This window comes from Alexandromys fortis, unplaced genomic scaffold (assembly GCF_014885135.2).
Source record: "Alexandromys fortis isolate MF-2015 unplaced genomic scaffold, M_Fortis_MF-2015_v1.1 scaffold_465, whole genome shotgun sequence".
Lineage (NCBI taxonomy): Eukaryota > Metazoa > Chordata > Mammalia > Rodentia > Cricetidae > Alexandromys > Alexandromys fortis.
The window spans coordinates 45,857-56,234 of record NW_026068439.1 but is presented as its reverse complement, the minus strand read 5'-3'; the positions used below and the strand labels follow the sequence as shown (position 1 = coordinate 56,234).

At 45.8% G+C, this 10,378-nt stretch overlaps 1 pseudogene; it reads left to right on the top strand.

The window, feature by feature from the left end:
- Positions 1–2,470: 2,470 nt before the first annotated feature.
- On the top strand, positions 2,471–10,133 carry LOC126495700 (Golgi to ER traffic protein 4 homolog; annotated as a pseudogene).
- Positions 10,134–10,378: the final 245 nt, after the last annotated feature.

The window sequence follows — 10,378 nt, the reverse complement described above, 5'->3', positions numbered from 1 at the left end:
TGAACAGGGAATCTTATTTCATTGATGGACATCAAGAACATTACATTATACATTTTGTGAGTGTGTGTAGTAGTGTGTGTATGTATGTCTGTGTATCTGTGTTTGCGTGTTTGTACCCTTAAATTTGCATGTGTGTATGTGTGCATTCATTGTTTTGGCATCAGGGTACTTCTGCCATCTTAGAATGTTTTGAACGATCTTTTTTGTCTCTGGTGATGCAGCTTGAGGATCATTGATCTCCATTGTTTTTAAAGACAGCAGGTATGTTCCTTTATGCAATCTTTGGTCCTGGGCTGTACTTATAAGGAGAGACTTCTTATCTTTCTTTCAATCTTGTACTCATATGGATCTTAGCACATTTCATGAGCTCCTCAATTCATCATCATACCCAGGAGCAGCAGAGGGAAGACGGCTGGTGGTGCATGTTTGGTAACCTCTTATATCTCTGTTTGTGTCTGGTCCATGAATTTAGCAATATATTTCTTTAAGGATTGTCAACACTTTGGAGCACAAGGTTTTCTCTCAGCTCCTAGAGTTCCCATGGATCTTACTCATCTCTTTCCTGTCTCACATTTCAACAATAAGTGTCTTCCTTTGGAGGTTCATGTCAAGGGTTGTCAGATTTGTTCATCCTTTCAAAGGACCAGCTCTTTGTTTCAACTGACAAGTTATTTCTAGCTCTGTTCTTTTTTTACACTTTCTCATAACAGTTTTGAGGTTGGAATGTTGTGCTTTGTTTGTTTGTTTTTTGCATCTTTGACCACCAAGATGCATCATTAAGATGCTTGTGAGACTTTTCTGATAGTTATAACTTTGTCTCCTAGTGCTGATTTTACTTTTTTTTTTATTTCTAGCATCTTGGTGCAGAGCCATTTCCCCACCAGAAAAGGTCGGAGACATGGCAGATGTCACTCTCACTGAGTGTCAATCTCACTGATGACAGTTTACAAGCTTCCAGAAAATTAGCTTTGGAGTACTCCATTTCAAGTCTTGTAAACACAACCTGCTCACTGACTCACATAATGGCCGAAGAGAATTTTGACACAACTGTGCCAAATAGATTTTATGAGACGTTAGCCAAAAACGACTTACTTTTTCAGAAAAATCATATCTACAGGTGGAAAAGCAATTATCATCCACAGGTCTGCTACTCCAGGAGGCTTTCCCATCGTCTCACCCTCCCTCGGTTTCCTTTGAGGAGAAGGTGGAGTGAGCTGCCTCTGCCAACATTCATTATGCAAACAGAAGGAAACAAAGGCCAGGAGGTAAATGAAAAAACTAGCAAGGGCTTTTTAAAGTCCAGCTCCCCTGATTTATACATCAGATCTTAACTCATCTGTGAATTCTGCCCCTCAGGATGCTGATATGAAGGCATTAGAGACACCCGAGACAGCAGAAAATGCTGCAAACTTAACATCTGATGGGACACCTGAGGAGGCTAAGGTGAAGGCCAACAGAAACCTGTTTCGAAGGTTTTTCTGCTGCCTCTGCATGCCAAGGACAAAAGATACAACATCCAGGTAAGGTACAACAAAGAATGGAAAATGCAGTTTTAAGGATATGGAGGGGGTGAGGTCGGTTAATCACATATGATTTGAGCTGACTTTTCAAAGGCACTTTGCCATGGGCAGGCTTCAGCCATTTACAGGACCCAAACATTAAGGTGTCTGGAACCCCAAAAGGAGCTTTCACACTGAATCCTATTCATGAAGAGATTAGCATAGTTGTGAAAGAAGCAGACAGCAGAGGTTGCTGGCAGGGCTTGCGGATGCAGGGAAACTGGAGGAAAAGAAAGACTTTCAAAGAGATAACAGTTTAGGAAAGGAAGAAGAAGTCTGGAGAACTCTGGTTCCTCAGATCAGCTTTTTGCTAAGTCTTTCTATGTCAATGTCACTAAAACAGTCCTTTGTTTCTCTCTTTTCAAGGGCTGACGATGCGGCCCTGACCCGGGGTTCTTAAACCCCGGGTCTGTGTTCGGCCTGGTTGGGGCATAACAGCTTCTGGAGCAAGCCAGGCCAGAACATGAAAGGAGGTGTGCCCCAAACCTCTACCTGATAGACAGCTCCAGCCACCAGGGCATGAGCTCTGTACCCCTCCTCTCCTACTGGGTGCAAGGAGTAGTAGCTGGACAGAGAAGCCTGTCGCATCATTGTGGGCGATGACAAGGCATCCATCCTGCTCCGAGTCCACATGAGAAAAGTTAAGTGTCCCAGATGACTCTGGGTCCCCATCTCCTTCTCCCCTCACTTCCATCAACAGAATCAATGAGCACATGTAAAGAAGTGCTTGCACGCTTTCCTCTTAGGTGGTAAGGAGGCACGGGAAGAGGAGGGGGAAGGAGGAGTGGGGCAAGGGGGACATGTCAAGGGATAAAAGCAGTCAGAGAGGCCAGAAGAAAGGGCTTGCGTCTGGATGGGGAGGAAGTGATTTATCCAGAGGAAATTCCATTCTGAGAGCAGAAAAGTAAGGGATGAATGTGTGGGTGGTGACAGGGTCCACAACCAAGAAGGAGAGGAGCAAAATTCTCCTGAAGAGGAGGTTAGGAGCGAATGGTGTATGGGTACCCCGAGAAGATGACCCTATCTTCCTCATGGGTTCCATCTTGCTCCAAGCTGCAGCAGGTGAGTGCTGCCTGAGAAATCTGCTCTCGTCCTAAGGTGCTCAGACAGGGTGGGGCTGCAGAGAAGAGAAGCCACGTGTTTTCAGGAGCCTCTTCCTCTTTCTGCTTGACCGAGGCTTGGATTGATGTGGTAACATCTGCTTATGTTCAAGCCTTCATCTTTCATGCCCCCAGGTGATTTTGTCCCATCCGATGATTATTCAGACAGATAAAGTTGATGTCCCCATGGGGGATTCCTTGACTTTGAGTAAACAGCAAGAGAGGCGTTTGTACTGGAAATGGGTAAACAGTGCTTAAAAGGACTGGGAAACATCACTGCCCAGAAAAAGTCAACAAACTTGGAACATCTTTGAGCCCAGGGTCATCATCAGGCTTTAGTTTAGAAGGAAACCTGATTGCCAAGGAGCTGCAGATGACGGCCAGTGGTACTGTGTGCAGCCTTGTTGAGTGAGCTGCCTGCAGTCTTCTCCTGCCCACCATACATATAGGGAGCATCTTCCTGGGCCACCAGGGGCAAGCCAGCTGACATGCTTTTCAGGGGTCTAATCTTGAGATCAGTCAGGTGTAGTGAATTTGTGTCCAATGTGCATCTCCTTGTGGTAGATGATGAGTTTCTGTATCGTGGCCTTGATGTACACCAACCATCCCAATTGAGCGCTTTCCTCTGCAGAGGCTGATGGTCTGTCCTGGTCAATGGGAGTATGGTTCTTTGGGACAGCTTATCAATTGTCTGGAATTCACTTCATTGGCTACATCATGTAGATGAAATCTTGACCGAGTCCTATATGGTGCCTTGCTCACCCTAGTCATAATGATAGTCAGTATTAGTATGTCAGTCATCATTTTATTCTAATAATTCCTGCCATTATCTGTTACTTGATGTTTTTATTACACCCTTGAACATTCTTTATTTTATTGTTGTGATTATATTGTGCCAAGTATGATTTGTTCAATGATCTAGTCTATTTGGAGTTCTGTATGCTTCTTTTACCTTAATAGGAAGCTCAATCTTTAGGTTAGGGAAGTTTTCTCCTATGATTTTATTGGAAATAGTTCCTGTTTCTTTGACCTTGCTTTCTTCTCCTTCTATTCCCCTTAATCATGGATTTAGCCTTTACATAATATCCCAATTTTTCTGGTGCTTTGTGCTTGAGATTTTATTAGATTTAACATTGTTATTGCCTGGGAAATCCATTTTCTTCTCTCTTGTCTTCAATGTCTGAGATTTTTGCTTCCATCTCTTATATTCTGTCAGTAAGTCTTACCTCTAGGATTCTTGCTCCAGTCCCTTACACTTCTGTTTCCAGTTCTCCCTTGGTTCCACTTGTCTTTATCGATTCTTTTTTTCACGTGTAGCCTTGACCTGTCTTCTTCATTCAAATCCATTGTTTGTGTTCCAAAGATTTCATTAACACATTCATTCATGTCCTCCTAAGGTCCTTGACCATTTTCATAATAGCTATTTTGAAGTCCTTGTTCTGTGTGTTAGCCGTTTGCCTTGCTCGGGAACTACTGAAGTCCTACTGATGAGCTCTAGTGGAGACACACTGTTGGGGCTGTTTTGATTCTGTCCTCATGCTGACATCCAGACATCTGGGCTTAGGATTTCACTTCCAGTAGTTGATATCTGGTCTTGCCTGTCTGTTGGGTAGGTTTTTCCTTCCTTAGTTTGTGTTGCCCTCACAGGATTTTGGAGGGGGTGCAGTGGCTTGGTAGCTTGTAGAGAGTGCTCTAAGTCTCTCCCAGGTGTGGCCACTGGTGGTTTCAGGTGGGCAGTGTTTCTAGTATTGGGAGATTGCAGGAAAGAGTAGGATGAGCTAGATGGCAAGTGTCTCAGCAGATATACAAGGAGGGAGAAAAGTTTGGTCAGCCATCTAGATCTCTACAGTCCCCAGGGAGTTGGAGAAAGAGGGTGAAATCACGTCCCTATCCAGCACGTGGTCTGGTACAGGGTTAGGGATGAGACCGAGTGTTTGAAAATGGAGGACAGAAGGAGAGGGAAGATTGCCTATTTGCTTCCATGGTCAGCATGGCCAGAAGGGCTGCAGTGACAGACTGTCTCCAGTGAAGGTGACCAAGACAAAGGGTTGAAGAGAAGGCTGAGAGTGAGGATTTATTTACTCTCCCAGGAATGGGGACAGAAAAAAGGAGAGTCCAGAACAGGTGGCCTGCTCTAAAGCTGAGAATAAGACTGGGGAACTGGGATTGGAGGATGGGAAGGAGATTGAAGTTCACCGACCTGATTTCCTGCTCCGCAGCAAGTGTGTCCAGGGACATAGTGTCTCTGGTGTTGCTGGCTGAGACAAAGTGGTGGGAATTGGGTGCAGTGGTGTAGGAGAAGAATGATGGATTTGAAATTTGTACATCGACTAGAGAAACATACAGACAGTGAAATGAGTGCAGGAATCTCATAAATGAGTGTCTGATCATGTATGGGACAGACTATTGTATAGGCAAAAAGTGGAGACTGTAGTGCAGTAAATTCATTTGATAGTTACTGGAATATGTTCCCTTAACAATGAATGCTGTGAGGAAGCCCAAATATATAGCTTCGTGGTGAATCACATAGCAATGACATAATCCGATGGCATTCTCTGTGGGAGAGTTAACAATGTATTATCTCCTTTTATTTTTGTAAGAGTGTTAAAGATTTCTTCTGGATGTGGCAGTCTTTTCGGAAGATCGAAGGATATGATCTAGTAGAGTCCAGCTGGATTCTGAGGGCTGTGTGCTGTGGTGGCTGATGATCCCATCAGAGCTCACCCTGTGCTCACTGAGGAGACTCAGCAGTGCTGTCCTTCTGTGCTGTCAGAGCCCAGGGTGAAAGGAGTCAGCCAGAGCTGGTGATTACTGCTAGGAATCCCCAAAACTGAAAGCCTACCTAGCTACTCCTCAGGCTACCATGGAAGCTGAGCTTTAGCAGCAGGGCTCAAAAAGGTCTTGGCAGCCTCAGTGGAAACATACCCAGAGGAAGAGCCACTTCTCTGCAGGGGTGGGAAAGGAGGCCTGGGACGACCTAGACTCCCTGAGGAGATCTTTGGTCTTGAACTGCTTCTTTCTCACTGCAGGGCAGGGACAGGCCTAAGAGCTCTGCTGTCACCCCGGCCATATCTGTGTCTTAAGCACAGATCACTACTACACTTTACCACAGCATCTCATCTACCATCTGTTCGTCTCTATTACTGCAAGGATCCTTTCCCAGTCCATTCCGCCCTCTGCTTCTAGGCTAACATTGCCTGCACCTTGATCACGGAAATTAGTTCCATTGTCCTTAGGGTACAATGAGGCAAAAAAGTCAGATATCTATTCCTCATATCTCCTTGGATACCGCTATGAGTCAATAATAACCAATCCTGTAAGAAATATTAAATGATCATCTTTTCTTGTCAAATACTATGAAACAAATGCTTTTTTTCCTTCAATCCTGAACACTCCTGAGCCTTTTAGACTTTCTTCCTCCATTCCCAATGTCCCATTCTAAATGTCCACCTCTCTTCAAGTGTTAGACACTTTCTTCCAGACAGATGGAACCAATTTCCCTTCCTTTTTTAAAAAAGAAAACGGAATATCTATACATCCAGTGACCTCCTCTTCTCTCTGCCTTCTTCACTGTTCATAATTCTTTTCCAAACTAGCTAACTGTGCATACACTGTGAAGCTGGACCTCAGATCATCCAAACAACCACTTTCCTTCCTTTGGTCATGGATAATAGTGTTAACAGGGATAAAAAGTACAGCTTACTCTCCAGGTATGCTTGCTCTGCCACTTCTGTGAGCATCTACTCTCCTCATTAGAAGTTGCATTGTTAAGATGCTTTAGTAGGAGTGGTGGTCTCTTTCTTTGTGTTCTTAAGACCACTTCTAACAGACTCCAGCTCTTTCTATGAATCTAACTATGCATCAGGTAACATAGGCACCACGCATACCTTTGAGTTGTGGCCTGATGGTGGACCTGGATATTACATTTGAGTATGGCTCAGGTTAGTTTCTCAAGATGACAGAGACAAGAGAAGCAGTGCAGGATACTCAACCTCCTGGGCCTCGATCCATTTCCACACCTGCAACAGTATTTGTCTTCACTGCTGCCTTTGTACACAGCTTCTGCTTACAGTATCTTTTATTCGTTCACATTCAATGATTCTAAATGATCATAAAACGCAAATAAAACAGACATCAAGGTTATTATTGGTTTACTACTCCAAGTACTTCCCATTGAACATATTGTTTGAAGGGAATCCCATGGAGTTGGCATTGTTCTCTTAAATATAGAAATATCAGCCTGTGCTTGGTGCATTTTACTAACAGAAAATGATTCTGGAAAGCTCTATGCCTGAATACACTCCTGTTTCCACATTACCATGTCTCACGTGGTTAATATGTAACTAACCCCTAAGTGGGTCCTCGAACCTGCTTCATTTCCTAAGTCACGGTCTATGATCCATCTTGTACCCTGCACCATCTCCTCTTTTTGCAACTCCTGCTTACTGCATCACTGCTGCACCTTCAAGATCTGTCCCATTTCAGCCTTTCCCTGGTTCTCAGCTGTTGGACTGTATCAGCCTCGGGCAAATGCATTCTTCAAGGCCCCTTCTGCGCAAGTTCAGCCCATAACATCTATCCGAGTAGGGTGTCTAATGTCAGAAGAAACAACAGGCAGCATTTTGGTAAAGTACCTCTTGAACACATTAACACGTTTGCCTGAAAGCCACACATGACATCTTAGCATATTGCCTGGTTCTGCACTCTGCCTGCCAGCTACAGACCCTGTGTTGGTATTTGATCTGCATTCTAGGTGATGCTGTGTCATCTCCAGTGACGTTTATCAAGGCCTGCTTCACTATATGAACCCCCTTTCACACACAGCATTTTGAACAAGTGCCTCCTCCTCTAAAATAAAGACAGATCTAATCATCCTTGATCCATTAAAGGCAACAGAATTGTTCATATTGTCAGACTCATTGTCTCTGTTCAGGGTTTGTCATCCTCAGCTCCTGGGTGGGTCCCAAGCTCTCCTGTGTTGACTGCCCGTGTGCTGTCCCTGTCCACATTCCTCAGGAAATGCATCAGTGATGGCCCCACTGGGATACATCACCATGCTCCCTCTAGTTTTCCTTTCATCCGTCTGAAGTGTAAGTCTGAAACCCACAGCAGCACTGATATAGTGAACGACTGTGGAAGTGATGGCTGCTCTGGGACTTACAGGAGTGTGCTGAGTCTCTCTGGAGTTTCTGCAGGACAGGTGCCCACGTGCGGTAACCCTAACAGACATGGGGCCCAATGGCTGACTGAGTCCTCCGATTTGTGAGGAATCAGCAGCTGCTTGCTCTCCTGTGGATCTGAAAGAGGTCTTTGCACACAGGCCTGGGTGTTTTACCATCTACTTTATATTCCATTGAGAAAGTAATTCACTTCACCTGGCTTGCTCTTTCAGGTGCCCACACTGAACCAACCACTAGGAGGAGTTAGTGAGAACTCATTTGCTTGAGTAGCACCTCTTCTTCTATGGGGTCCAGATGATGAGATAGTGAGACAGCCCAGACAGAAGACCCTGGTCTGAGAAGAAGATGTGCTGTGCCTGCCATGGCTTGACCTCCCCTCATCTTCATTTTTCCATCTCAATGTGCAGGTATGGACAGGCCCAAGAGTCCTGGGGAGAACTCCTAAACTCAGTCAGCCCTTCTGGTTCAGATCCCCAAAATGCTGTACCTCAACTCTGCTGTTCCCTGTGGTTTCTGCTTTGGCAGGTTCCTTTTCTCGGACTATATTGACAGAAATACCCTCCTCCTCTGTGCCTCTTGGATCAACAGCCAGACTCACTTGTGCCCTAAGGAGTGGCATCGGCATTGGTGATAACAACATTTACTGGTACAGCAGATGCAGGGGAGCCCTCCCAGGGTTTTCCTGTGCTACTACAACACTCAAACAAGTCACCGGGGCCTAGAATCTCCATTACATTCTCTGGATCCAGAGAAGCCTCAAAATAATGTTGCAAATTTGCACATGTCTGAACATGGAGGATGAAACTCAGCACTGCTGTGTTATCTGGGAAATTAGTGTTTCCCACAGTGATACAGGCAGATGGGGAAGTAGCCATCAATAGTAGCTTCTGCTAAAAAACAAATCAGTTCTGGTAGAGTGCATGTAGCGGCCACAGGGAAGGGAGCAAGGAGGCTCCGCCAACATCACTTGCCACAGCACCAGTTCTGAACATTGCAGAGGCCCATGGTATTGGTTTTGATCACCCAGAAAGATGCCCCCACCACATGGAGGGCAAACTGTGTACAAGCATCTAGAAGGGCGACTACCACAAGGCACACGAGATGTACCAGATGCTCTTCTTCAGATACATGTCTAGAAACATTCAGAATCCTGAGATCTCAGGTACTCAGGAGTATTTCTCTTCTTCAGTCATGGCCAGCAGAGCAGTCCAGGCTGACGTGACCATGCCGGTCCTCAAATCCCTGGGGAAGGTAACTGTTGAAATAGGAGTGGCGGGACTGCATCCCCAGCACCCCGGCCGCCTGCTAGCTCATGCCCAAAATAACAACACACAAATTGTATTCTTTTAAACACTGCTTGCCCATTATGTCTAGCCTCTTCTCGGCTAACTCTCGCACCTGGACTAGCCCATTTCTAATAATGTGTGTAAGCACCCCAAGGTGCGCTTACTGGGAAGATTCTAGCCTACATCCATCCTGAGTCGGAGCTTCATCGCGTGTGTCTCTGAGAGCAGAGCTATCTCGCGTCTGTCTGAGGAGTCTTACCTCACTTCCTCTTCCTCCTGTTTACTCCTCCCACCTATGTTTTAACCTATCAGGGCAAGAAGTTTCTTTATTTAATTAAATCAATGAAATCAACAGATTGATATATGACACTCCCACATCAGGTAATGGTGTATATAGCTGATGAACTGTTAGAGAACTGTAGAGCCAGCTACAGTGTTCACTTTGATGGATCTAAATTCACAAGAGCAAGTAGTGTTGGTGGCCAGAACTTAAGTGGTCCAGTGGAAGATCTGGGAAACTGGGCTATCTCAGCTTCCACCAGCCCCTCATGCTGTAGGGTCTGCAATACTACTGTAAGTCTCAGTATTACTTCCTGCCCTCCACTGAGGGCAAGGGCTGTACCAACATGATGGACAGGTACTCCACTACACAAGGCTTCTGAAGCGGGTGGGTGAGTTCGTGGCCCAGGCTGTGTACAATTGTTTCTCTGTTTGAAAAACAAGAAAGGTGCCCAGGGGGTCTTTACAAGGTGCGCACAGAAGGTCCTGTCCATCGAGGGGACCTTCTTTCAATCCTTACTCAACTTCATCTGGTTTCTGCTGCTGGCTGTGGACAAGCTGACTGTGTTCACAGTGAACACCACCTGCTTCCCTACATGGGAACCCCATGTACAAAGTGTATCTGGACAGGGGAGCTGCCAAAGCAGACCTCCTCCAGAGAGGTCAACCTGGAACAAGCTGAGCAGCCTCGTGGACTCCTCACAGCGGGAGGATGGGGACGAGTGCTAGGATGACAGAAGCCCCATCCACCTGCACAAAAGCTCCTGGCCAGCATGGAGATGCCCGTGACCAGCACCACTGGGACGGATTCAGTGCCAGGCTGGGCATGAGGCCCCTTACACAGTAGGTTCCTGTTCCGGGGCTGGAGGGGCCACCTGTGCAGTCTGTCCCTATTTATTATGGAGGTCAAGGGCTGTATGGTAAGGACCAAGAACAAAGCCCAGCTTCTGCTGCCCACCGATGTTCCTCATATT